The sequence below is a fragment of the Strigops habroptila genome, chromosome 4, assembly GCF_004027225.2.
Source record: "Strigops habroptila isolate Jane chromosome 4, bStrHab1.2.pri, whole genome shotgun sequence".
NCBI classification, from domain to species: domain Eukaryota; kingdom Metazoa; phylum Chordata; class Aves; order Psittaciformes; family Psittacidae; genus Strigops; species Strigops habroptila.
Genome location: NC_046358.1, coordinates 28,070,430 through 28,097,106, shown reverse-complemented (window position 1 = coordinate 28,097,106; position 26,677 = coordinate 28,070,430). Strand labels below are relative to the sequence as shown.

At 42.2% G+C, this 26,677-nt stretch overlaps 1 protein-coding gene and 1 long non-coding RNA gene across 5 annotated transcripts in view; both read right to left on the bottom strand.

The window, feature by feature from the left end:
- The window catches only part of ITPK1 (inositol-tetrakisphosphate 1-kinase), a 143,754-nt gene that overhangs the window by 73,550 nt on the left and 43,527 nt on the right, over nucleotides 1-26,677 (bottom strand). The gene's annotated exons all lie outside the window — the stretch shown is intronic.
- On the bottom strand, nucleotides 16,473-25,550 carry LOC115606893. Its single transcript, XR_003991044.1, has 3 exons — nucleotides 24,672-25,550; nucleotides 18,413-18,422; nucleotides 16,473-16,486 (listed from the first exon to the last, which is right to left on the bottom strand). It is a non-coding gene; the product is annotated as an uncharacterized LOC115606893 (long non-coding RNA).

The window sequence follows — 26,677 nt, the reverse complement described above, 5'->3', positions numbered from 1 at the left end:
TGGATTTAGCAAAAAGAAATATCATTTATCTAAATGATTAAACATAGGTTTGTTTTTTTTTTTTTTTAATTCAGTGTTTCCAGTCCATGCTATAATCAACTGTATTTCAGAATCTGGCTGAGTAGGATTTGTGGTTTTGTTTTTTAAAAAGCTCTTCTTCAGAAACAGTTTTTGGATTATCACTCAGATGAAATGAAGTCTTAATTCCAACCTGTTCCATTCTCTGAAGACGGATCTGTCCTCTGCTATATCCCTGAGGAATTTAAAACACATCTCTCCATTTCTATTTATCCTTACTTTTCTATTTTTAAGCATTTTGCTCCCAGCCTCCAACTGGCTAACAGACTCCACTCACCAGGATGCTGCACCAAGTTCTTGCTATGGTTCAGTTTCAATTTGGTATGTTGCTTACAAGCAACAGAATAGGAGCACACATCCCTCCACAGCAGCTTGTCTTGCTGCAGGTGGATAAAGCTCATGAAACTTTCAACCAAAGGAGGTAAATGAAGGTAAGGAGAAAATCATCAGAGACAACAGGTTTGTTCCAAGTCTTCTCACTAGGCAGATACCACCAAATCAGACTTTATCTTTAGTGCTACAAAGCTTAGTAAGAGACCACAAAAGGGAGAGAAGCTATCCAATTTTCTGGTAGAAACCTGTCAATGCTCTACCACATATGTCGCAAATCACAGTCCAAAAGTCTCTTTGTGGTAATTTAACCATTTTCCTCCCTGTGAACTGGACATAGAGCACCAGCCTGATCTTACCTTTCTGCTCCCTGACTACTGAGGCTGTATATGGAATTTATACACAAATCTATCGTATCTTGTTATTCAGATACTCAGTTAAGGCTGCACTATGGGGTTTATTTAGGTCTTAGTTCAGCTTCTTAAACTCCACTGAATATAAACCTTCAGGTTTTTAGTCATCATCTTCCTCTCTCGGAGCTATTTTCTATCCTTTATATTCATTGCATGCATTTATATCAAAAGGCTTGTAAAACAAAGCCTTTTAAAACTTCCCCTTCTTGCCCCAACCCCAGTCCCACCCAGTGTTTACCTTTCCTGTGCATTAATGCTGAGCAAACCATAATGAAAAAAAGTCATGAGCTCTGGGTTGAAAAGCCAAATCTTCAAGAAGCTGAACCCTAGCAGCTCATGTATTGGTGGATGCTGTTCTCTCCCCAAAAAGTTCAGAGATGAAAGCCTCTAAAAATATCTTAAGCACTCTGAAGAGGAAAGGGAAGCAGCACAAATCAATACCGCCAAGTCCACTGTTTTACCTTATTGTACAAAGTAAACAAATATACACAGGATAGTCTAATTACAGGAGAGAAGGTGCTTGTATTTGAAAGGAAGTTGGGAAATTTCCTGAAAGAGATCAGGAAAACGGTTGTGCATGTCCATCCATCCATAAGACCTACTTGCGCAGAGCAACAGCAACAGAATGGCACAGAAGCCTGCCTGTTCTTCTGAAAGCCAAAGGGAAGTCCACTGGACCAAGCAAGACCAGCACATCCGTCTTTCCCAAATTAAATCCTGCAGGAGCAGTCCAGTATTGTCCTGCCACCAGGACCCACATTACCTGCTGTCAGGTCTATGCAAGCACAACACTGACACAACCGACTCCCTGCCAAAGCCCACGGAAAGTGACAAAGTATGTATCCGTCTACATTTCCTCATGAGGAAAGACATTATCTTACTTTGTATTTTCACGTATATGCTCTCCTAAAATATTCACATACTCAAACTAAATAGACATTTACATATTTAAGAGAGTTCCTTCTCATTTCTCTGGCCGAGGAAGAAAGAGATCTGGGCTATTGTCATGCACAGCCAGTGCAAGTAGCACTCAATGGGGCCAAAGGATACTGATGGAGAACACAAACCCCTCTAGGTGACAGAAACACCAGCTCTGCTCTGCTGCAAAGGGCAGCATGGACCCAACCATCAAAGACTGTAAAGAAACAGCAAAGAGTTCACCATGAGGCCCTATTTTCTCTCTCCACATCCCTCTTCCCCAGCGCCAAATTAACTTGTACATCCTTATGCAGCAATGGCAGCAGCAATCTGAGAAAGGAAATCCGCTGCAGTAAGACATCCTGCCCTCAGCTCTCGCGCTCTCTCCTCACACTGACAAGAGGAGAGGGCATCACATCAGCAGCAGCTGCCACATCAGATGGGAACTCTTTCCCAGGCAGGAAGGAAATGTAGCTTGAAGATACCCTACGTTTCTGCTAGTCTTCTCAGAATTGAGGAAATTAAAGACTGACAGATAAACTTACCTTTCTACTGCTGCAGGATGCTAACTCTACAGGTTATCTTTCCCTGCTCTGCCCAGCTTAGTTCAAGAGAAATACCAAAGGAGGAGGAAAGCAAGTCCCACACTGGGACACACTTCAAAATATTGGATGCCAGCAAGATCCCAAGGAAAAGACATGCCAAAAGGTGAGGAGCAGCAAAGCATAAGCTATGAAGCCCTGCTGGGTTCCCATTTTCTCACATACCAAAACTTTAACACCAGAGGAGAAGATTCTGGATTTAACAGATGGTTTCTTTGCGTTTGCTTGCACTCGTGCCAGAGCATATTACTTTGCATTCTGCTTGGCACAAGTTGCCAGAGTATGTGTGAGCGCTTCGCACATTTTCAGGAGGCACATGCTGCTGCTCTCCTGGAAGCTAGGTATGATCTCCGAAATGTTTCGGAAGTTCTCACTTCTAGCTGTATTCAAGATAAAATGATGGAAAAGGAATCTCATAGCTTACACTACATGTACTAACATAAACAGATACCACTTATGGATCACTTCCCCCACTGCTACATAAACTAGCCTTTCTACATTCAAGGCTTGTCCTGCAGTCAACGTGATCCCCCAGGATTACGTGAATCCCTCAGGAGCATCACTTCCCCACGGCCTCCCCTGCACCCTCCCACAGAAGCACACAGTAAGCCAGCATCGCTGTCGCCTGTGCAGTAACAGTGACAGACAGTGAATCGCGACTCCTACTCAGTGTGCAGAACAACGCTGGAGTAAATTACTGCATCTCAGTTACCCAAACCTCTCCCACTGCCCTCCTCTCCTCTCACCTTTGACCACGGTATATCAGCCTCCATTGAGCATCACCCTCTGTTAGCAGCAAGTTTTGTCCCTTCACTTCTTTAAAAGCAAAACAAGATAAACTATCTTTGGGCTACGGCTACAGCTCTTCACAGAAACGATTTTCTTTTCAGAGAAATTTTTTTTACCCAAGGCTGAAACTTCATTATTATATTGTTTCTGACTTACAGCCCAACGCAAAACATTATTTCTAGAAATTGAACTATAACTTCCTTGGTTTATCTCCTCATACCCTGTACAACACTTTGACAGTTGCAGAAACTTCTTTCTAGAACTTGTGACAGTGCAGAAATGGCTGTTTCTGAGCATGATGCTAAAGTGAGAGCTCATGTCCCATTAGGGCTGGACTGCAGCAAGCAGGTTTTGATAGGCAAGTGGTTAAGCAGTTCAGTCTTGTTCAGGGATAGTTGGAAAGGTAATTGCTGATTTTCAGCACTGCAAGAGGAATAATCGATGTTACTCAAATCCAAAAAAAGCCTCTTGCCAAGGGAGTCTCCTGAGGTCACCGAGGCTCCTGTGGATTAGGAAGGGCAGCAGAACAAATCCAGAGATTAGCAGAGGAGAAAAGTTGACCAGAAAATGCGTGACATGGGAGGACTAGCACTCCAAAGGAGGAAAGCAAGTTACAGAAAAACAAGAACAGAGGAGAATGAGCAGTTGGTGTAACCTCCTGCTGAGACTGCTGTACTTTACTTTCTGTAACTGTCAAAAAGACAGTGTGCGTGCACACCAAATTAAAAGGCTATATAGGTAATCCCAGTAGTGGAATGTATGGAGAAATTGCCAAGTGGTTCAGAAAACTTCTGGCTCACTTCTTAAAGCTTTGGAATGGGCGAATCAGATCCAGAAATCCTAAGAAGACTTTACAAGGAATATTTTTAATGTTTCTTTGAGTGAACTGGGTCAGCTCTAGCCCAGTTACTGAACTGACAGCTCAATCAATCCTGTAGGAGGGCAGACACTAAAGGAGGAGTGGAATGGAGAAGCCATCTATGGAGAACACTCCAGCTAATCCAGAATACAGAAATACTCCAGCACTATGGCCAGTACAACCCGGGTCAGCAAAGGGAGGGAGGGAACAGGGGTGCACTTCACTTCTCGGAAGCTTTCAGTGCTTAATTATAACATCATATAAACATTCCAGATATCAAGATCTGACAGTACTACAAATATTTAAAAAAAAAAAAAAGTAACTACTGGATACAGCAGAAGTTAAGATGAAAGAAACATGTTCTTCTGAAAGTTTCTCTTGGAGCCATGTAAATACGCCCTGCACAACCTCCTTCCCTTTGGCCATGGGATTAGATAAGTATAGAAGCTGATATATAAGAAACATCCCCCAGAAAGCCTGGCTACCACCCTGCATCCTAAGGGCTGAGGAAGCTCAGCTCTGGACTTCCACCATGCAGCTCAGGCTCAGCTTAAGGATAATTCTTCCGCAGCATCTGTCAAACACCAAGAGCAGCCGGTGCTCCTGTGTGTGCAGCTGCACCTCCCAAGAGATCGCCAGTGTCTCTCCTGTAATTCTCACTTCAACGAAGCTTCCAGGTGGCAAGCAGAGAGGCACAGCCAGGCTGCCGGCACCCTCTTCACTTCTGTTAGCTACCAGCCCCTGGAGAGCCAAATTTCTAGGTGCATTTCCCTTTCTCAAGAGACTCTGGATGATGCCCAGTTGTAAGCAAATACAGGTAGCACCTGAAGTACATCTAATACAGTCTGATCATCACTTTGCTGAATTTGTGGTCTTTATTGTGTACTAGGGAGTTTAAATACATGTGGAGAGAGCAATAGCTGTTAGGGTAGGAATTTTTAATACTCTTTATTTGCCCCCCCTGCCTAAACTAATTAGGATCATTTCTGAAAAATGAAACAAAATTGAAACACATTTCTCTTAAGGAAAGATTCTCCTTCATCCAAACATATTCTTACAGTGTTGCTCCTGGACACTGGAGAGCAGGCAATGTTCGTGCAACTGCGAAGGATATAAGAGGAGAAGCAAGGAGAAGTACACTCGAATATGACAGGGAAGAAACACAAAAGCATTCAAAACACTACAAGATTTTGTCAGCCTAAGGGCAGCAGGGTTAGAGGGGGATATAAATGAGTAAGGTTGCTTTTAAACAAAGAGAAGGCCATGTTTAGGATGATCTGTATCATATCTCTATGCTGAATAAGCAGAAATCAGAAGAGAAACCACGAAAAGATGGAAGAGACCGTGGCAATCCCTTCCATCCTATTCCAGCAAGTATTACTTATGGGAGAATCAAGTTGCCTTTCAATTACAAAGCATTACTCCAGATTGAAACCACTGCTCCCAGTAAGGCAAAATGATGAAACTGTTTCTTCCAAGGATTAATTTAAAGGCATTTGAAATGGTCTGAAATGAACATGGCTGCAAAGGTAAAACCTTTAGCTCATAGTTTTGCAAACTTAGAAAGAAGGGCATAGGTGGAGATCACAAACATCTCCATATTGGAGAGAGGAACAGAAAGTGAAGCCAGGAGAAAGCCAGGAGAAACAGGCAAGGCTCTAATATGAAGAAGTGCAGCAGGTCTTACTCATTGCTTCAGCAAACACTCTGGCTTAGAGAAGCTGATCCCAACAGCTAATGGCCAACAGTTTGTTTCTCAGGTATCTTTGCTTTTTACTTTCTATGTCTGACAAAGTCCTCGCAAGTGGTCCATGGCTCAGCCATGCTTCAGACATCTTTTCCCACCCAGGTGAGCTGGATTCCAACACAGCACTTGCCCAGCACATACAGACTTGTCATACAGACTTTCAGGACTGGCACAGGGAGAACACTTTAGGCAAAATTCCCTTTAAACAAGAGTGATTAAAAACTTGCTCTTGCTGTGCTGAGGAGGTCTGACAACCCCACAGTATTATTTGGACATAGTCAGACATTAACGAGAATGAAACAAGAGGAACAGTATTATTAGGGGAGATTAGCCTCTTAAACTCAGGAGAACAAACACTAGGATTGAGGTTACAGCCCAGCTATTCCAAAGCAGGAAAACTAACATGAAATTTAGTAATGCAAAGAATACTACATCAAGCTGGGTTAGTTTATATTACACGATAAAATGGTGCACAGCTTAAGCATTTTTTCATGATCTCAGGATGACAAATTGATAAAGGAAGCAACTAGTAAAGACTGCTGAGCTGTGAAAAGCTCAAGGATTTGATCATAAAGGATGCTTGGCATTTCTTGCAGTCATGCCAAATAGTGAAATGTATTTTGGGAATACGTAAAAAAAGACGAAAAATTGGGATCTCTGAGCAACAAGTGAAGGTTTAATATTAGAGATAATATAAGAAAGGCCCCAAACTTTACACATATATTTGGCCTCAGTTTTCAGCAAGAATAAAGATGCTGACCATGGGAGCAAGGCAAGTTGGTAAACAAAGATGGGTACAGACATACCAATGGGTACCTGCAGTCAAAGCCAGAACTCATGGAATGAGATTCACTTAATCTCATTTTAAAGAGTCGATAATTACACTGTAATTTTAGGCCTCTCCTTGCAATCAGAGAGGAATGAATAAATACCTTGATGTTTTAAATTCACCTAGCCTGCTTTACAATCATATTCTAAGATACAAGGAATTGTACTTGAAATACACCTGATCAGAGGGAGCCTAGTGGAGTGGCACAGATGCCAGGTGGCTCTGAAGAGTTTAATGGCTGAGATGAGGGGAAGCTGCCTCTCTCCCATAACTGGATACCTAAAACCCAAAACTAAGCCACACTCACCCAGAAAATAAAATCCAATTAACACAAATACAGCATAGGAAATCACATGATGGTGGTACAAGAGTTCTGAATAACTGAATCCATTATGGAGTGCTTCCCAAGGATCAAAAAAGCACAACTATATTAGGGAAAGAGTAGGAGGGAGAAAAATGTCAGCTACTGACTGTTCATCTGACCTAGCACTATGCAAGTATTTCAGCACATCTGAAGATACTGAAAAATAATCAGATCTCTAGAGGTAAATAAAAAAGTAGTACAACATGAGATGAATCTACAAAAGATGGACCAAGCCCATCTAACTGGCTGTATGACCAGAAAATGCAGTAAAGCTATTTTCTCAGACTTCAGTGAAGCATGCAGTCAGGTAAACTGGAGAAAGACAAGGACCAGTAGAACAGGAAGGTAAATGAAGAGCTAAATGAAAGGGACGATGACAATGGCTTGCATGCCAATAGCAGCAGTGGTGAACCGAGAGGGTGCACTTGTGGCATTCCTCAGGCATTCACAATGTCTTGTGAACATTTTATTTAATATCTTCATTAGTGGTCTTAGCACAGTACGTAGGTTACTGATAGACCTTCATAATTACACGGAAGTGTAACTGACATGACCACCCAGACAGAAATACCATGCAGAAAGATCAGAAATAAGACCAAATACAAAATTAAAGGCTACATGTAGCTAGACTCACAATGCAAAAAAATCTGCCCTATGCTCAGAGAAGGATGTATAGTAACTGAATTGTAACTGTGACAAATATAATTCGGTTTCACCAATATCGGGGTATTCTGGGTGAGGTTTGTAAGAGTCAAGCTAGTACAGAAGCAACTACTGAGATCCCCCGTGGAACAGCTGCAACCAGTTTAGGGTACATATATCTAGAAATATAAACTCAAAATGAAAATAAATGCTTAAGAATTCAACCAAACTTTCTAAGTTATAGGCTTAAGAGTCTAGAAAATCCCTCCCCCGCTTACATCCCATGGTCACGGGTCCTTAAGAACTACAAATAGGAGCACTTGGGCTAATGCAAATTCTTAGACTGTTAATAACCACTTTCTGGTTATTATGGTTACCATAACCATAAATACTGCTGCTGCACTTGAGTACTGCTTTACTTGATGTTCTAAAGGGGTGCAGTACAAATCAAAATCTGCTACCCAGGAACGTGTATTTCCCTAAATACTCTTTTAGGAACAAAAACTAGGAGGTGCAGCAATGTAGATTAATCAGAAAAATCTCAGGTTTCAAATTATCTGAACTCACATTTCACTTCCACCATGAAGGGAGCGCTAAGTGAGCAGCACACAGGCAAGATTAAAAAAAGACCATCAGAAACATCACTCAGGAAGAAGCAGGCAAAGCAGCACTTTGTCATCGAGCTGTAAATCACGTCTGGCACACTCCCTAATTCTGGGCTCTTTTCTCACCCACCTTGATTGACGAGCCTTCCTCACCAGATGGAGAGGGAAGCTGTAGCTCCTCCCTTGGCAAGGCACCCAGGCCTCGCTGGACTTCTGCAAGGATCCTGCAGATACCTTGTCTCGCTAAGATGGCTGTGCTGACTTAAAGGAGTATCAGACACACAAAATTAGGTCAGAACTAATGGTTAATAATAGTTCCAGGTGCTGTCTCCCAGGCACACCATCTGACTGTTGGGGCTTTCAAATTACATTACCCACCCCCACCATTAATTTTCCCCTTCACTGTTTGAAAGACTCAAGTCAGGAAAATGACTTCCTATTCAGGGAAGACGGTGAATGCAGCAGTAATTAAATGAGCTAGAAAAAGAACAGCTAAAATCGTAATTCTTTTTCCTCACTCAACTCAGTTTACAGGAATCTCAAGAGATACAGCAATGGGTAAAGCATCCTAAGAACAATGGAGTCTATAAATTGTTGGTATGCCCTCCACAGACACCAAATCCCATCCTTAGTATTCACACTAATTTTAACAGGCAAAGATGGGAATAGGAGAAAATAGTTAAAATCAGAACACAGCTATAGTTAAAATGTAAGAACACAGCTAGAGTGTTAAAAACCTGTTTGTGTAGCTTATAACCTCGTGACAGAGAAAACCAGATAAACTCCTAGAAGGTCTCATGTGATAACCTAGTTTTCAAAGCATGTTTGCATGTACTCTATCCCTGAGCTCTGATATCAAGGCATTTGTCTTGACTGTCACTGACAGCTGTCTGTTAAGATGCCCTAACCACTTCCTACTTCCCTCTGCTACCTCTCATCCATCAGCACGGATGATGCTTCACTTGCTCTCACTTTCTTTTCTTATGCACTCTTTTGCACAGGGGTAGCTCCAAACTCCTTTCTAATTTCACCTTGGCATCTCTTCTGCACTGCTTTCACCCAGGCAAAACCCACCCAGCCAGCTGACTGAGAGGGCTGAGGCAGCTCCCAGCTCCCTGCTCTACCAGCCATCCCCAGCAGCCTCTCTTTTGACACTTTGCTCTTTCTCCCTTTAGCTCTGCTTTTCATTGTAATTTAACATCAAGATCATAATCCCAGTTTCTGCTTTTCTGCTTCTGGTTCTTACCTCAACCTCTGCTCTTGCTCCTGCCCCAGCTAACTGTCCCAGTTAGCTCTCTGAGCTCCCTCCCCTCTTTGCATCAGTCTCTGCGAACACCGTCATGATCGAGCTGCGAGGCCTGCTATTTAGAAGACATGACCAACTCTCTCAAGCTCTCCCCCTCTTGCAATCCAGACCTTCCAGATTCCTTGTATACCTCACCATGCTGCCCTCCTTTTGGGTCAGTGCGAAGCCCTCCCCTGTTCACCTTCAAAATTCTGGAGCTTTTTCTCTCACACCTCTCATCCATTTACAAAGCCAGCTTCTGCTGCCCACTTCAAAAATCACACCAGAGTCTTTGCATTTTCTTTCATCCTGCTGCTTCTACCACTGAGAAGTTTGCCACATGCATTTACAAAGCTTTGTCACTGCTAGACTTCACATCCCTTTTTCCAATTCCTGCTTTGCTGGTGGAACATAAAGTCACTTCTAAAACAGCCAAATCCCAAAAATTCTCCTGCATTTTCTCCAAAGGCTACTTGACTTCACCTACCAGCTTGACCACACATAGAGAGAAACAGGAGTATTGGTGTGACACTGCACCTAAATTAACATAGCTACGCAGCTTCTAGATGGGAGTAAAGACGCACTGAACTACGAAGAACAGAATAACATTCACAGAGACCACCAGAGCAGAGAGGCATCTCAGCTGAAGTTAGAGCCTTGGCCAGTAAGAAAGTCATTCATAAAACAAGTATAACATACACAAACTTTTTTTCTTTTTTTTTTTTTAACACATATATATATATTCCTACCTCCCCAAAAGCCCTTGTTGGAGAGGATGTACACACACATTTCCCTCCTCCCCTTCTGAGCTAGTGAACTTTCGCTTAGGATACAGGACAGAAGAAACCACTACACGTTGCCACTCTAAGCCATCTTCTGAAACTGAGAACTTATGTTGGGCCTCTCAGCATTTCTCTATAGTCACTTTTCACCACTGTAGTAAAGGCCTACATTCTGGGGAGGAAAGGGGGCTTGAAACCAGTACGATGCAGTTAACTGACATCAATTTATAATTAGAAGTACTCTTCAACACCAGCCCTTTGAACACTAACTCTTTCCCTTGCTTGTCCCACACTCTGGAGCCAAGCCCCTAATCATAAGCAGTCATCTTCGAGTTGTCTGAGTGGGAAAAACCGAAACCACGTATCATTGCTGACACAGCTTTTACACCCAGAAGTTTTCACATACAATTGAAAAAAGTGACCTGTTTGACGACAAAACCCTTCCCACATGCTCCCTGACTGACTGGTCTTTGCTGTCAGTCTAAACAAAGTATCTTGAAACCATTTGGGTACAAGCACATTTGAAACTTTAAGGATAAATCTCAATTTCCAAATGAAAAATGCTTTCCTTACTGAAAGCAGAAGACGTGAACAAACTTACCATCTCAATTTATGGCAACAGTCACATAAGAATCAGCTTCATATAACTTCAGGGAAAACTTCTGTTTAATAAGGATTTTAATGGGCTGTGCTGAAAAAAGGAGCAGAATTCACCCCCTCTGCATTCCCTGACTCCCTGTACTGCTCAACTCAGCACTGAAAAGCTGACTTAAAAACCTCAGAGGACTGGCAAAAAGAGTTCCTGCCGATGAAGTTTACCCTGCGCATCACAGTAGTACAAAAAAGCTAACTGCTTCCCAGCAGGAGCTGGTAAGGCAGTTTCCAAAGGCTGCTGCTGCCTCTAAGCTGTGTTGCAGTGTGAGCATGGCCTCATTTGGCCAAGGGCTCCCAGGAGAAGGCAGTCAATCCAGAGCTGTCCAATTCCTGATTCTCACCTTACTCAGAGATTAAAAAAGAGCATTTCAACTTTTCTGACCATGACTTCCCTCTCTGCTGCTTCACATCTCTCTACACGTCCTCTTTATTTCCCTCCGTCCCTCACTGGCAGCTGAGGATTACTGCTGAACTGGCATCTCCCTCTTCAGCCAGTTCACGTGGCCATGACTCCCGCTGGCAGCCCGCAGGGCCATCCCTCGCTGCTGTTTACAGACAGGAAAGACCGAGGTGTGTGACCCAGCCGGCCCCTAATACAGATAATGTTATCGCAGCTCCAATTGTTCCTGTCTACATCTGCTGGTGGGAAGAAATAATCGACTTGTCTGAGCTGAACAGAGATGTCAGAGAACCATGAATCAGAAAGCTGCTTGTATCAAGAAACTTCGGCCATATGTTGCATTAATAAAGGATTTTTTTCCATAACTGTGCCAATAAACAGCAACTTCCCATTATTTCTCCCTATTTCTTCCTATTCACATGGAAGCAAAAGGTAGGGTGTCAGGGAGGCGGTGTGGGGAAAAGCAGAGACCTAAATGTAAAACCAGAGGTAAACCTTTCTGGTGCCTTGTACACAAGTGCAGCCATATACAGTGTTTAAAGTGTACAACACCTATGCTGCAGTGAAAATATAACCGCTAGCAAACAGGAAGTTCTGCAGGATCCACATGCATGTCCTGACGTGCTGAACTCTAAGCCAAGTCCTCAGAAAAACAGAGTCAAAAACAACAGAGGCGTCCTCTATACTGGCTTCCTACTGACCTACAGCAGGACCCGCTGTGGGGCCAGCTTGGCCCTGGGAATGCCCTTTGTCACCAGCCTGCAAGGGTTTTTTATTCTACACAGCAGCATTGCCAAGGAAAAGCACTAGGATTATAACTGGTCGAGTTGCAATGTTTGAAGTAAAACACAATAAACTATGGTCCAAGGCATCATACTTGCCTTGAGAAGGCTTGGTTTCTGTCTCGTTATTACCAGCACTACCTTGATTAGCTGTAGCAGACTGGATTCCTTCAAGCTGCAGTGCCTGCTGTATTCTCACATCTAGAAGTTCACTATCCAGAAGCTAATTTAAGCCCTTCCAAATTTTATTTTCTCCACCAGGCATTTTTATCATTAGCCCGTTTTACATCCTAAAGCATCTGGCTGGCATAGGCCAGGTATTTCTGTTGTTTGGGTAAACATCAATGCTCTTTTTGAAAGTCCCCTTCCCCTCTCTATAGAGACTTAAGCAGACATCCTACCAAGATGGAAAGACATGGAGACAGAAAACTTTTAACTATGTTTAGCATATTTACAGCAATGAGACATTTTCAGTTGTGCAATTTAAAAGAAGGAAAGTCATTTCACTATTGATAGATCTTGAGTTTTGACATTCCATTTTTTCACCTATTTCATTTTTTTTCCTCCGGTTATTTCAGCTGCTCAAAGCTTTTCACATCCTTCAAGAAATACTTAAAGTACGCTGACTGAATATACCCTTTCCAATACTGGCACTTAAACAATTTCCCTAATTAATAGCTAAGAAGATGGCCAAGAGACATTCCCAATTTCCTTAGAAAATGAGTGACTATCTGCTAATCACGCCCTTAGCTAGGCCACGTCATTACTTATGGCTATGACTGCTAAATGAGGCCTGGCTGAAGCAAACATGGGAGTATGTTCACCTTAACTGAGAGCCACTTGTGCAAATCCTTTGCCTACATAGTTCATATCACTACCCTGGTAGCATGGGCTCTTCATGTACAGGAGCTACACCAGTGGGGGGGTGGGGGGGGGTAACCAACCTTCGGCAACAGTCCTGTAAAGTGCACTGCTATGCAGAGCAGTAAGAGAGAGATCATGGCTGAAGCCTTGTGCCATAATCAAAGGAAGTGAGTGTTGCAGACACAGGTTAAAGGTGGACAGAAAAACAGAGAAGAAATTTAATTTTGATGAGGATGTGTTTGCTCTGAAACAACTATTGAAAGCTGTATGTAAAAGTCTGGCTGAGCTGCTCCATGACATTCTCCTAACTAAAATTTGAGTGCAACAGTTTACTCAAAACCAGACAGTTTAACTAAAGACAAAAATAATCTCAGAAATTTGTATGTAAGACTAGACATTCTCCTCACAATTATTATAAAACCTCAAGCATATGGAAGGAAAAATAGCCCAATGTGTATTATTCTCAGCTTACTAAAGAGCTCATCGGGCTGGGCTTCTCTCTTTAATAAGTCCAGGTCTCTAAACAAAAACTCAACAGGGGGAGGGGAGAAATGGAAAGGCTCAAAATAAACCAGTGTTATTGAAACACTGCTAGATTCTAAATAAAACACAACAATACTGACCAAGTAGAGACAGAGAAGACCTGGCGTGGCTCCAGAACACAATAACCATTTGTCTTCTTTGCCAGAGGCAAGCAGCAGCTGGGGATGCCACTCGGGGGGATAAAATAGCACCACACTACAGCTGGAGGATTACTCCCAGGAGCAGTGCAATACATAAGAATAAAAGATGACAAGTTAGATCAATGCCCTTTGAGAATCTTTTCAGAAAGGACTAAGTGTTCTTTAGGGGAAGCAGGAAAATTAAGGATGCAAAAAACTGCCAACATAGTTTTGCCAAATTCACTTGAGAGGGAAAATGAATCAACATGCAAAAGGCTTCATCTGAATCGGCCTGAAATCCTGCAAGGAAACCCTGGTGGGCAGATCCCCCAAACAAGGGAGTATAGAGTATTTTCTTAAGAGTGAACGGGAACTCTCTGAAACACTCCCCAGAGCTTGCAGGATGATTATACGCATTGCAAAGGGAACTTCCGAGTGGCAGAAAACATCTCGAGCATTTCATAACATAACAGGAGAAAGAAAGTAGAAAGCCAGCAAGTGGTTGGTATTTATTTATTCTATAGTAATATCTGCTTCAAAATTAATGTTGTAATACTACCTGTAAACCTACTCCACAGCAAAATCAACCTTTTGGGGAAAGGCATAAGACTGGAATCAAAATAAGAAGTCCTTCACAATGCTATGCTCTCTGTAACATAACACACGTCCTGGCATTTCCTACCTCAGTTCACTCCCCACGTGGCTGCTTCAATATGGAATATACTAAGTGACAGCAGAAGTGTAGGTGCCTCAGAAACAGACCCTTGTGCTAATACAGTGAAACATGCAAAAAGGATCAGACCAGCAAGATGGGAAGTTTTTCCGCTGTGGGGTGTCAGAGCTAAACAGGGAATGTCTTCTCAAGCGCAAATGGGAGGGAAGGGAGAAAAAGAACAAACTTCTATTCTACAGCATTGAGCTTTACATAGAGTAAATTACAGCCCTTTCTAAAACTCCATTAGGTCAATATATGATATCCTTGGTACTGACATGGAATGGAAACAATTTCTTTTCTGCGCTTTTCAAGGCTGCCAGGAAAAAAAGCACTATAACATTGGAAGGAACGTGGTGACCAGCAAGAAAAAACAGGCAAAAGGGCTCAATTTCCACCAAGAACGCTAAACATGGCTAAGATATCCAAGGCAACATAAAGATTCAGGTTCTCAGGTCACAGCTAAATTTAGTTAGGTACCTAAATTTATTTAGGCACCTAAATTTCCCAGGCTGTTAGTTTGAAACTCTTAGGTTACAACAAAACAAATAAGTTACCGTAAGATAAAGTCTGTGGATTTACAGCTCATCAACAACACTGAAGGTAGGTAGCTGTGCAGCAACCCTACTGTCAGCCAAGGTGAATGGGCCGTATGGTAAAAGCATATCAGCATCAGAAAGGTTCTATGCTACAAGAGAGGTAACGCTTAAGATGAGCAGCATACAAAATGGGTTAACTAGGACTGATGGGATGAAAAGAAGGAAATGTATGGGCTGATTTGGAGAAAGACTTCCTGGCAGACAAACGCGTTAGACCACGGAGCGATCTCCCACAGGAACTGGTGAAAGCCCAGTTGGTAGGAGCTTTTCAAAGAAAAACTTACTCCAAACAATAGACAAAACATAGGAAACAATCCTGCACTTCAAGGAACAGAGTTTAGGTATTTCCGCATCTACAGAGGCCCCCTCCCCAATTTAACCAACCAGAGAATTTATGCAGGTCTGTTTATAACTAGGTCCTTTCTCTGCCGCAGGGAGAGAGCTTTGCTCCCACTAAAGCATCACACCAACACCATGCAGAGAATCAGGTCTGCCCCTTCCTGTAAGGCAGCAACAGTTCCGCAACCGCAGGCTGCCCAGCTTCAACCTCTGCGCTGCCTGCTGCCAGCTCTGGACCACGCCAGTCTGCAAGATGTGAAACTAAGACCAAGAAAAATTGGTCTTAGAAAATACTGCATTTGAAAATGACTCACTTAATCCACTCCGTAGAGATGGCAGACATTTGCCATGTCTTTAACAGAGGCAGGCTTGCAGGATTAGAGTTCTGGGGTATTAATATACTGCTTACTACAGACGTGCCATTCAAGCTTTAACTGGAGCTTTCCTATTAAGTCTGCTCTAAGGTTTAACAAGCCCTTGCATAGCTCAGCTCTGTGGTATTCACTATGCAGTAGACAGTGGTACATTTGAATAAACTAATCATACAAAGAGACCTATCGTAGTTAGAGTGCAGCCATTAACTATCCTGTAGCAATACAGGACTGAGTAACTCCTGGTTTATTAGCTGTGACCTATCGTACTTACAAAGAGACATACCAATGTAAATGTATTTTGGTAAGTGCTGTGTGCTGTAATGTGCCCTGTGGTTCCAGGCACTTCCTTGTATCAACTATCAACAACTAGGACTTCTTAAACTTGGATTCATTTCCTGAATGGACAAAACCTCTCCCTTCATAGAGAAACTTAAAGAAGTGACTGGTTTTAATACCTGGCAAGTTCATAATCTCTACAGAATGTGCACTTTGACATAGAACAGGCTACCAGGGCAGTTAGGAAATGTCCTATGCAAGCATAACTGATTTTATTTACTGTCTGATAAGTTTTCAGAAGGACCCTTGGCTCATCAATAGCTAGGCAGCAAAGATTACAGGTCATGCACTTCCACAGCACATCTTGAGTCAGGTGTATCAACACTGTGGGCATCTACATCTGATAAAGATGCTGTAAGAGATGAAGGTAGTTCATGCAAAGGATGCCCTGTCATCTTTATTACTGCCTTGAGTAACTGACAATAAGACTTCAAGGCTCATCATCCTTTCTCACTGAAATCTATTATCTTTATTCTCCTTCCTGCCTTTACAACGCAGGATGACCCCAGAAAGCACAGGCACTAGACAATTCATCTGCAGACTGCACTGGCAATGAGTACTATGCTGTGGGCAGGCCCACCTTTGGCTTTCCTGCTAACAGTGGCAGTTTCAATTTTAAAGATTTTAGTGCCTGTAGATATAAACAAAATGGAAGAAGAGCTGACACATGCTTAAGTACCATTAAATTTATCGAAATAATATGGAGGAGAAATTGTTTCTATGATTAAAACCAACAAAACATATGTACACATATAAGATACCTCAATCTTTTTTTCTCCAATATAGCTGATCCTATAATTTACAAGAAAATAGGAGAGCAGGATTATCCAGAAATTTTCAAAAAGTTACTTATGCTTATTTTACATTCACCTTATTTACACTTGCCACAGTTAGTGGCATAGCAAGAAAACAGAAAGGCAGAACCACCCCACAGCAAAAATTAACCACTGTAGCACCCAGAGCAGGGTGCAGCATGTGAGAAGACCCCCAGCTAGCTACAATTGCAAGAGCACATTCTTAAAACATACTGATTTGGCAGGAAATCTCACAAGAGCTGGGGTTCCAAAACTAGCAGAACTCAAGGGAAGAAAATCAGAAAGCAGCAGGAACCACCAAGGCTGGTATAATGGAAAACCAGGGGCTCTCCTTCAGGAAGGGCAGTCGGCACTGTTGAAGCTGGGGCACTGCAATAGAGTTATATCACCACCACAGCGGTGGGCTTTGTCATCAGCCACCTAAATGTAACGAGTGGTGCTTGAAGGCAGGGGCAAGGAGAGGAGAAAGCGGCTCCTGTCTCCGTTGCCCAGCACTTGCCAGGCCACACTGCACAGAGCACTGATGGTACAGGCTGTGCCTGCAGAATGAAGGAGAGCAATTCTGTAACACGGATCTTTAAACGAAAAAACCCCAGGATGACCATTACCCCCACACATCCGGGTAGCTTTCCCCCCCAGTAGATCCTCCTCTTTTCGTAGCCTCCCTTCTGTTTTTGTACCCCTTCTAGTGACATCTTTGTCCCATGGTCACTAACGGACCAGTGGCCATGATGAAGGAAATCTCTGTCTTTATCAAAGCAATTGGTTAACAAGTGGTGATCTGGTGAATTGACTAGGGAAAACACACTCTCATTGTACAAAGGTGTGCGCCAAGCAAGAGAGGGTAAAATTCAAACTATGTAAGTAATTCTGTTGGTAAAACTGTTCACTACCTCTCAGAGGCTCTTAAAACCTCTTCAATCAGTTAAAGGCTCTTAAGTCCCTGATGAGGTTTAGACCAATACTGCTAACGGGCCAAATTAAGGCCCAGAAAAATTCTTCAAAGTCTCCAACGTGGGAACAAAACCAGGTATTTTAACTGCTTGGAACACCCACCACAAGCTGGCTTAAAACATGTGTGGCTAGGGTTTTGTTTTTGCTTCCTTTAGCCAGCTGTCTCTCCAGGGAACAATAAAATCCACAGAGGAGCCAGCCAGCCTGATCCCTCCAGAAACCTCCTGCCTTACCGCACTGTGCAGAGGGACCAGCTTTCCCAGCCATATACTACCCCCTTACGTTATTCCCTTCTGCTCCAGCAGGATCCAAGTCAGTGGAAGAGGCACCTCCACTCTAAAACCTGAGCTTGCAGGCTAAGAAGCTAAATCTTATAAAAGACAACTTGCCAAATGCTCGACCTAATGTCCACCTGGTTAACTTGAACCATGATTGTAGCGCTATGTTGGGATCAATAGGCAAGAAGGGTAGAATAGGAGGTTACAGCACATTTTGCCTTCTCCTGCTGGTAAAGCTTCTCAATTCTTATTCTTTGTGATACAGAAAATACAGACAGAGCCTGAAACAAGGAAAAAAAAAAAAAAAAGAAGAAAAAAAAGAAAGGAGATTCACCTTGCAGCAGAGACTAAGAATATATACAGGAGAATTCAGCTGTTTTCTTCCCTGTCGAAAATAAACGTCTCAAGTGCTTCGACTAACTTTTAAGTATTAAAAATAGTTTATGAAAAATGGGTGCCTTTCAAGCTCTCTCCTTCTATGGAGAAGTTCCCAGCAAGCATGGTAAGAAATAACTAAGACCTAACAGCAATTAATTTCCAGCCCACCCAATAAATTGCATTTTATCATTTTTATCTCAGATTGACACAGAACAGCCAGATGTAAGCTAACAACCTACTACACAAATGTGACAGCAGCGAAGTAATAATTTATTGGACTTATTCTGGGCTCTTTGATTTGGTTGGATTTCACTTTAGGAACCAACATCAAGGGAATTATTTTTACCAGAGAATGTGAAGTTTCTCTTCTTCATCCTGTGCCTGCAGGAGCGGTGACCTTTGTTTTCTTGTAATAAAACTTTACTTTCCCAGTCTTTCTTTATGTTAGACATACCAAACTCATGACATTAGTCTGCTATTTCAGAATCAGAAAGTTGCCCAGAGTTTTGGAGAAAATGGGAAGTATCCTCAAAGCATGTCTGGGACTGCTCTGTTTACACGGTATTTTAAAATGCAATGGGAGACAAGGCTGTGGCACATTCATACTCTTGCGTTAGCCTTGTTCTTCCTAGGAAAATGAGCAAAGAAAGACATAGTGGTATTGACTTTGGTCCAGAATAGCAACATAACCATGTATTTCATGCTCTTCAACAGATCAAGCAGTCCACGTAGAAAAACGCTGCTGTTGCCACCTGTAGTCACTAATCCTGCTCCCCACCTTCCTGGCTATACCACAGGAGCATTCCCACAGCTCCTGCCCAGAGCCACCACTTCCAAACACAGGACATACCAGACTGCAGAAAAGATTTTGAACCTGCACGGATGTTGGCACTGTAAAGCTAGCGTAAAGCTACACAACCGGCCTGGTCCCCTCTGACAAAACCAAACTAAGCAAAACCCTACATCAGCCACAGATAGGTTAAGATGTCAAACTCAAGCATGCAATGAGAACAGCCTTCAGGTCCTTCCCATTAATATTCTTACACCCTGGTATAGACTTGTCAAACATCCTGCTGAAACCCTGCTTGCAAAGAGGTGCTGAGGCAAGAAGTCTCTTCTGTGCTCTTGGAAAAGGCAGTTTCTCACTCTCTTTAACCCCTTCAGAAAAGCATATTAAAAATGCAGCAATAAGCTGCTGCTGCTGTTCTTTTTTTTCTTTCTTGCTTTACAGGGGCAGAGGTTCTGCAATTCACCACACTACTTGCTTGGCCTCTATATTTATGTCTGCTAAATTTGACCAGTTCCCACAGAACCGAAGTCCTTCACAGAATACCAAAAGTATCTCATCTTGTGGGGAAAACCCTTTAGTTAAAAAAAGGAAAGAAAAGTTTCATCCTGAAATTTGTGTTACTTGCTTCCTACCCCCCACATAACTACCATGCATATGGAGTATGCACGGTTTTTTTCCATATCGTGGTATCTCATTAACTGAAAGGAAAAGTGTAATCACTACAACATTAACAGAAATTTCTCATTCTGTGAAGCTACTAGGAAATAAAAGCTTAAAAGCCTGGAGGTTTAGCTTGCTTCTACTGCATTGCCAATACGTAGTAGATTTACAAATGTAATTTTTTTTTAATAGAACCACAAGAAATACAAATACCAGAACCATGCTATTTTGTATAACTATGATAATCTCATGGAGACTGGAATTCTCCTGATGACACACAGGCTGTCGTATGCGGAATTTTGTATATTTTGCTTTGAAATTAGAAAAAGAGAAGTCTCTCCAAAGTGACCAGAAAAAAAAAAAATACTGCCATTTCTATAAATGTTCAGTGAGGGAAGGACACCAATGGATTGGCTACAGCACAGGGACCTGAGAGACTCTGCCTTCCTGTGCCCAGAACTAGAAGTCACCCATGCACATTTACATCTTTAAGTAATAAAAGAGTTCTCAGAGCAACCCAAATACAACAGTGCAACAGTAAAGATGGTCAGAAAACCTGCTGGCATTTGATAACGGAATTCATCCAGAAAACTTTTTCAGCTATGCTTTTGGGGGTGGAAGGGGAAAACAACAGACAGAACAGGACTCACACACACACAAAAGCTTCTGTAGAGAGGGCTGCTGCATTCACCTTCACACCCAGAGAAAACTATGCTACAGCAGTTGGCATTTTCCACAAACATTAATAGCAGCTGCTCAGCATCTCTGAAAAGCAGGCTCATTACTTAGCAACTCACCCTCAAGGTTTCAGACACAAGAAGGACCAATATGGTCATCTGACTTGTCCTACCACCCAAGCCACAGAATGTCCCCTCATTGACCATTGTAACTGACAACCTATCAAAATATTTATACTTGTAAAAATAATAAAATCACTATTTTAAACAGTTCAAACTGTGAAGCTAATTTGATACCTAATAGTATCTTTTAATTATCACTTTCCCTCAACTAGAGCATCTCATTTCCATCTCAATGCTTGCAAATTTCATCTTCTGACTACACTTTCTATTCCATAATAATAAAAATCATCTTTCAAAATCTGGAGAAACACATGAAAGTTTAGTGCTGGCAGCATTAGTTCTGCTACATTTTTATTTTCAGAACATTATAGCCTGTCTCAGGCTGCAGTTCAGCATTCAGGAGCGGGCCAATAGCCAGGACTCTACACTGAGGTTGGTCGCGGGACGCTATTTCAAGTGTTCAAACATTCAGGCTCCACCTTCAGCTAGCAGTTAGCACCACAGCCTACAACCCAGGATGTGCTGCAGGCAACACACGAGGTGCAAAGCGCTCTGCTGCCTGACTCTGCAGGAAACAAGGTGTGACAAACACAGCAGCATAAGCTGGTACACAGCTGCAAAGAGCAGAAGGGAGCCCAGCAGTTTAGAGGGGACTGTCCCATCATCAGTGCTGCCTATACATAAGTCATCCGCATACTGCACTCACATGGGTTAACCCCATGCAGGGCAGGTCTGTGCATGATCTGCCTCTTCTTTGCACAGCCAGAGCAGATGTAACCTGGCTCTGCTGGGGATGCTGCCTGGCCTCACTGATGTGGCATGGGGCTCAGGAGGCTAGAAAGTCCCACGGAGACAAAGCCGGCCCTCTGCCACACTAGCATAATTTTGCAACCTCAGAATGAAGAGCTGGCTTGCCTCCAGCCAACTTCAAGTACAAGCACAGGGCAGACCCCAAACATATGTCTTTCAGTACGGCCTGTTCCGAACACCACAGCCCAGACGTTTGTGAAGGGGAACAAAGGACACAGAGCCAGTGCAAAGAGTGGTTTTAAGTTTGAAACTTGCTCTTCAAAAGCTCTGTCCTTCAGGCTTAACCTGCTTATGCCAACAGCAAAAACATTCAGCCCAAAAGGACGTCCCATATGTAGAGCTTAAACAAATGAGCCAGTAGAACTCTATAAAATAAGAGACAAAATACAAATCAACAAGTAAATTATATGCATCTTTGACATAAATACATGCTTTTGGCACGGAGATTAAGTGACTTGAACTTTTGGAAGACATGCCATTACTCTGTTTTGATCATCTTATCTGAAAATTACAACACACAGAAAAGCGTTATCTAATGGTTTTAGTGTTAGCCTTAATAAAACACATACACAAATACTATTTTAATGGTCTTCAGTTTTAGAATTAGTTTGTATAGAGTTTATTCTTTAACCCATTTATTTTTGGTCAAGTGCACAGCTTTTGAAATAGGTGAAATGACAAACACAAGAGGCAAAGGATATTAAATAGGTGTTCATTGCTTTGCACAGAAATCAGACAGTCTGCCATATGGTTCCCAAAACCAGACCGAAATGACAGGAAACACTGCATGTGCTTTTAAATGCAAACAAGTGCAATGAGGGCAGTTGACTGAAAGCTCTAGCCACAAGTGATGGTTTCTCGTTCCCATCAAATGTAAGTTTTTCAAATCTTTAACTGCTGCAAACATCTGCAGAAAGGACAGCACAACCTTAGATAATCTCTCCATGCCATGCACAGAACAAGACAACCAAGACAGGTTTGGTTTGACCCACCCCATCAGGTTAAACAAACAGTGCGATAACCCTGCCCAAAAAAGACTACATGTGTAAAGGCATAACCTTGCCCTGCGCCTCCTCATAGCTCGTTCACCTCAGATAACCCGTGACCTTGACAACACAGTGAAGTATGATTGCCAACATCTGTAGTGTTACAAAGTAAGTGTGCAGCATGACAACCTTCATGTCAATGAAGCATGCTACACTGAAAAAATCTCTGCCCCTTGGTGTTACAAGACATTACAGACACAGTTTTGATTTTGCAAATGGAGAGAGAGAATTCCAGACCGTTCCCTTGCTGAACTGTTCCAACTTACAGGTCTGTTGTATAGCAGGGTAAGTTAACAATGGAGGAAAGACCTGAGGTCTGTCACTAAGTCAGTCTCCCTGTTTTAGTAGAAAATACCATTGCTCATACTCAGCACTGTATGTTTATACCTTCCTTACTATAAGAGCGTATTTTACATGGGATATTTTCTGAACCAAATAATAAAGCTCCCTGTTTTGTCCTCCTTGAAGACACTGGACTCTAAGGTCAGAGGACTGAGAATTCGAAGTGACCACAGGAATACCAGCAACAAACTGAACTCCACTGAAATCTTACCTTTTCCATTAAAACTTAGATTCGTACCCAAACTCTTTCAAACCTCAGGTAACACTATAGCTAAATTCAAATACTGCAGTTTGTTTTTTTCTTGAAAAGCTCAAGAAATGGTAGAATTTCTTCAGCTCACATCCCAGAATCAGAAAGAATGTTAAAGCACTGCCTTTCAACACTCAACATTTCCCCCACCTACTAAATTTCTCTTGAACCAGTAAGATCCATAAACATAGTATCAGCTTTGTTCCCATTACGTTACTGTTGCCTAACACAGATTTGGGGCATTTCCCATTTATTTACTGTCCATACCTCAGACCCCCGAGGACAATTCTTAAAAAATAAAATGTTTTCTGCCTGCATTCAGCTTTCACCTCCACAAGGGCAAGCTAAGTCATTTAAGTCAAGTAAATTATTAGTATCCATATACAAAAATAAATGGCCTGAAAAATGCAGACATTCAGACTTGAACTTAAAATCCCTCTTGTACTCAAAAAACCCACAGCAATCTAAACAAGATTAAAAATCCCACCACTCTCAGGAAAAGAAAAATTGATTATTAGAAACAGCAGAGTCTTACAGCATTAGCACAGAACTGTAGAGTTGGAATACCAGTCCAGACCCCAGACTCCTCCAGGGAACTTTTATTCCTTAGCTATTACTTGATGAAGCATTAATTAAGAAGATTTAACAGATTAAAGTGTGAGTTGCTTTAATATCAAATAGTTCCTTCTATTTTAAATACTCAAGAGTTGCTCCATTACAACGGCCGCAAACATCCCATGAACATCTACAGAAGCAGAGAGCATCATTCGATCATGATGACAACCATGTAAGAAAAGACTAAAAAGCAAAGTAGTTTACAGTCACCCACAGAAACATGGAACTCTTCAATGAGTAAATTGCTTTCTTTTGCTTTAAATGTCTATTTAATTGCTGTTTCTGGGTGTTTCCTCACTGGTTTATGGTTCATCATACTAGCATGAGAATGTCGTAGGCAGCCTTACTGTGCAATAGGCTGTTGCTAAGTGATCCTCTGCAAACATACAAAGATCTTGAGATAAATCATAAACAATCCTGGTAGATTCAATAAATATAGTTGTAGCACATCAATCTTAAGAAAAGCTATAAGAAATTAAAATTCCCCAATCATCAGCAACTACGCTTCGTACTCCTATCTACTGAAGATGAAGTAAACTGTTAGCTCTTCTTTTAAACATTAACTTGATGGTATTACTACATCAAGACGTGGCTACAGACAGACCTATCTGGGCAGTAACAACGATGACCTTCAAAACAGCATTTCCACAAACAGATTATTTTTCATGCACGATTATACAGCATTTACACTGCAATTCCTTACACAAAGCAAAGACGACAGCATAGTATTACTTGTAAATCACTTATGCTGTAAGCAGAGTTGAGTTGTACCTACTCCAGGAGTGTCTCGGACAATAGGTACAGAAAATGATCCTCAAAAACTGAATATTCCCAGATTCAGCACTAAGGAAAAGGCAAAAGCAGACAGATCTGTTGATTTGAAAAGGACACATCAAAAGAGTCACAGAGCCGAGAGCTATAAAAAACACACAGCAGACCTCCTTCTGGCTGGTAAGAAAGCACAGGACACCTCAGCTAACTCAGACTACCACAACTCCTGGGACATGACCATGACTTCGCAGCTGCATGAGAACGGCTTTCAAGTCCCAGGTGCTCAAGGGCAGTGGGCTGGCCACACCTGCCTTCGAGAAGTGCCTTTGATTTGAGCTCAGTCCCTCCAAACTGAGCCAACTGCTCTCCCACTGCAACAGTGCAAACATGGTGCTTCCAGCCAGTTGCCCGGGGTTTCACTGGGTGCCTCTGAGTCTAGCACTCCCTCCTTCATTACTCTCTGGAGATGCCCTTCCTGCACCAAGAGCATAGAGTGGTTGGCAGGGTAGGGACTTGGTAACCAAAGCCAGGAGTGTGACAATGCAGACGTGCTGAAAACATCATTTAAACCTCAGTGTCTAAGTCAGCACTTACCGTTTAAGAAAAAAAGAACTCTACAATGCACAAGTTGAAGAGAGATGGCTGTGAAATGCATTTCCATTTGCTATCTAACTTTACACAGAACAAACTAATTACCCACTGACCATTAAGGTGTGTTGCTATCCTCTTTCCTTTCTTGCGCTATACTGAAGAGGGACCTACTCTAATGCTAATACAGAGACAAATACAAGCCTCTGAGATGCTGTACAAAGAGTTGACTGTCCTAAATTAGTAAAAAGACATTACACCAACTGAGCTCTAAAAAGCACTGCAACACCTGGACCAAACAGGATACACTGAACACACTCTGGCCCTAGCAGCTGCATACAAACCAGAGACCAGCCCTACCAGCTCTGGCACAGAACTATCGTATCTATGCAGCACACAGTGCTCACAAAGCCACTGCAGCTCTTGCGCATATCCACTTCTATAGGCTCAGCTGAAAAGGTCCAGATTTTAGGAAGCACAGGGGAAGGAAAAAAAAAAAAAAAAAAAAAGAGTGATGCATCGATTAGTCACAGAAGCAGGTTGAAGAAACTCAGAAGAGACCCAGCAGGCATAACACCTAAGACAAGCAATCACAGCATTTAGCAAAAGAAAGCAGAGAACTTGAGCATTCAACACCCCTGTTAGGCAAGACTGATGACTGGGGTGTAGTTTCCTCATCCAGCAGGAACTGAAAGCAGTAAGGACAGTGCACGTACTCTACTGGCAGGAAAAAGATCCTCTGGCCAATGCAGGATCATCACTATTAGAAACCCACCGGCACCTCTAACCTGCCCTTTTTGGCTGGAAAAACAATCAGGAGCAGAGACTGGTGGGAGGATCTGTCACCAGCAGGGAGCAAATGCTATCTCTATCTGCTTTTTAGCCACTTAGTTCACTGATAACCAGACATTAAGGCCTTGAATGTTATGCAAGTCATTGCAGCAGGCTCATGAACATGTAATATGCTTTGACTCCATTTCAAACTGCTTTGTACTTAAAAAGAAAATGTTCTGTTTCCCCCTTTAAAGCTGCCGTTCTTTTTTTCAGCCACTTAAGGATGTTATCATAAAGGAAAGGGTATTACAAGATAAGCTCATCTAGGTCATAGGAAAGAACATTTTCCAAGCTAACCTAAAGTACAAATGATCTCTCCGCAATCAACGTAAATTCTCTATAGACTGCAGTTAGCTTTTCCTCTAATCTTTGCCATCAGTAAGCCAAGGAACAATTTTAACAGTAACTATGCTGCTGAGGTTACAAAGCAGTGGGGTTGTGCAACAAAGCTTCTTGTACAAGAAAACAATTTCAGATGCACTTAGACCTTTGAGTAAAGGAAGCTCTTGGGTCCAATCAACAATTTACTACAAAAACAAAGCTAAAAAGCTTTTCTCAGTTTGCAAAGTCAGCCAAAACTTCCTCTGCAACAGTTGTTTCCCTTACATTTCAGTCTCTTACAGTATTAGCTCAGTCCCAATGGCATCTTTTCCATCCCATCGTCAGATGATTCTGTCAGAACACTAAATAACTTGTTTGCACTTTGGCAATGTACCAGAAGGAATATTTAAAAAAAAATAAATAAAAAGGTTTTCACTAACTACTGGACATACATATGTTG